The sequence below is a fragment of the Geospiza fortis genome, unplaced genomic scaffold (assembly GCF_000277835.1).
Source record: "Geospiza fortis unplaced genomic scaffold, GeoFor_1.0 scaffold408, whole genome shotgun sequence".
Taxonomy (NCBI): domain Eukaryota; kingdom Metazoa; phylum Chordata; class Aves; order Passeriformes; family Thraupidae; genus Geospiza; species Geospiza fortis.
In genome coordinates this window covers 6,487,206-6,489,962 of record NW_005054330.1, presented here as the reverse complement: position 1 = coordinate 6,489,962, position 2,757 = coordinate 6,487,206, and positions in this window count along the sequence as shown.

Below are 2,757 nucleotides of genomic sequence, written 5' to 3'. Positions count from 1 at the left end.
TTTAGTAAGATTAATAAAGCATGTTAGTTCTTGCCCAGGAGGTTAGATGAACTTCTGCCTGGCAAGATCAGAACACACTTGGCTGTGGCCAGAGAAGGAGGGTGGGTTTGATGGCTCCTTGCAGAGTCATTGCAGAGCTATAGATCTGGGGCTGCCTCCCTTGGCACAGAGTGCCGTGCTGTTAGATTCCTTTTTTTGTTTGTTTGTTTGTTTGTTTGTTTTTTTAATCTCAAAACACTTTGAATTTTTCCACAGGTGAAAATGTAGAACAAATAAACAAGAAAGAGCAGCTGACAGACAGGAGAGAGAGAAAGCAGACATTGTTCATTCTGGAACCTGTATAAAGAAAGGTACTAGCTCAGAGCTGAAATTGTGAGCTCAGTTCACACTGAGTTTAGGGAAGATGTTTAATGGCCCTCATTCCTAAAAATATTGTGTATTTTCTCCTGTAAAATGTGGGGATGTGTTGTGATACATATATGTGTATACACCAACAGACAGCTAAGTGTAAACTATGTGAGGAAGTAGCTGCAAAGCTATTAAATTACTTATAGTTTGTGTAGTTTAAAATCAAGTCCTAGGAAATAATGTCATGTTTAATCTCTAAAAGTGTAGCAAGAAGAGCAAACCATTCCTAAGCAGTGGAAAGAGCAATTGAGTCTGCCTCTGACAGCTGCCACCTGGCATCCTATTAAACTTAACTCTGTGAAACTGCCAGGCATAGATCTTCCCTCATCCTGGAGAAAGCTAGAGATGAAAGAAGAAATTATGCTTAGAAGTCAGTTGTGGAAAAGACTTTGATCTTTACCATTAATGTGAAGATTTTTGCATTTCTTCCAGATTCCCCATTGTCCTTCTGTGGACTAGAAACTCAAATTGTTTGCTGGAACTTGGCTGGGTGTAAGAAGAAGTGCAAATTTATCTTGTTACATAGTAGGAGAGAGAGCTAGGAAGGTCTGAGATTTGTTTCCACAGAGATTACTGCAGTTCTTGGATCAGTATGTACAGAGGGAGGTGCTTTCTGTGCTAGGTGGCATGGAGGCATTAGTTAGTCTCATGAAATGAGCAAAAAGACATTAATTGTGCGGGTTGGCAGTCCATCTGCAAAGTTTTGGACAGGCAGTGCCTCTGGATGCATGTGTGGCCCTGCAGTTTCTGCTGAATGGAATTTGTCTCATAAAATCTGATGAAAAGCTATTACAAACAGGCAGCTTGATTGAATAGCCCTTATTAAAAATTCTTGCTGACTCCAGTTAGCCTTGCCTTTACAGAGAGTAACTGGAGAACATCAGGAATGCAGTAGCAGGGTGTCTGTGCAGAAAATGAGCATAATTGCACAAAGGCTGCATCTTAGCTGGTGATGTTAGTCAGGACTGGCACATACAGTTGGTTTTTGGTTTCCTGTTTTGATTTTTTTGCACTCATATTTTTTAAAATCTGACATTACTAAACTAAATTTTCTGTAGTGGTAAACCATGTTGTTAAAGCTTGAGTCACACAATGTGTGCTAAGACCTGTGGTTTCATACTTGGTGGTAGTGCTGCTTAATTGACCTGTTTCCTCATTATCCATCTACCATGCTGGTACATCTCTGTTTTTGTGCTCCATTGTGGACTGGATGCAGCAGGTGACCTGGCTGTAAAGGGCTTAAAACGTTCATGACCTGGTGAAAAAAGGGCAAAAGTTGGGCTGGATCAGAACCTTGAGTAGGTTTGTTACACAATAAGCTGTAGCAGCCTGGCAGAGAGCACTGCCAGGATGGAAACATCTGGGAGTGGAAGGGAAAGACCACTGCAGCCAGCACTGCCTTGCAAAGTGATTTATCCAACACTGGAGCAGCTTCCTGGCATAGAAATACTTCTTATGTGTTCAGTGGTTTCCATGTGATTTCAAAGAACTTTAAAAGAAGGGAACTTCCCCGTCCTGTTCTAAGGAAGGTTTGATTGTACCTCATGTAACAAAAAGGAAGGGAAAGTGCAAAGAAGTGAGGCAGGCAGGTTGGCCAAGGTCAGGAAGAACTCTGTGGGAAAGCCAGAAATAGCACCTTGTGCTGCAGGCCTGTGCCTTGGCTACAAACCCACCAGTTGGCCCAGGCTGCCTCTGCAAGCTCATTGTTGAACAGGACCAGCTATTCAGTGGCTTGTTTTTCACTGGTGTAAAATAGAAACAGTGCTGAGGACTCCAGATGCTGTGTACAGGCACTTGGGCTGCACTGTCTGAATCCCTTGGCATGTTCAGAAACAGAAGTATCTATTGTGAGCCGTGTGAAATGTCTGCAGAGAGGCTTTATCACAGTGGCTGGATGCCTGCAGGAGAACGACTCTAAACCATCTTCATGCTGTTTACCTTGGTTTTTCCTATGAGCAGGCACAGCTCTTAGAGTAAGCCCATGGAGTCAATGAAAAGTAATGGATTGGCAGAGGCGAGAATGTAAAAACCCCTTTAAGGTGGAGTTGCACAGCCTCCGTGGCAGTGTGTAGTCCTTACAATGTATCTTTTACTCCAAAGGGAGAATAAGGGCAGCAGGATTTAGTCCTTCATGATAATTCTCTAGGGGAGAAAACAGTTTTGGGTCTCCGAAGATAAACACTTTTCCTGCCACAGGCAGTTGTTCAAGCGTAGTTCCGTGTGGAAAGTCTCCTCTTCTGGTCTAAGACTTTTCCTGCGACTGTAGGAGACAAGCCCAGAGACGCGGAGTTCCCCTCGAGCCAAACAGCCCCACGGCACCGCGCACCCATCTCCGTGCTCGTTCCCGGG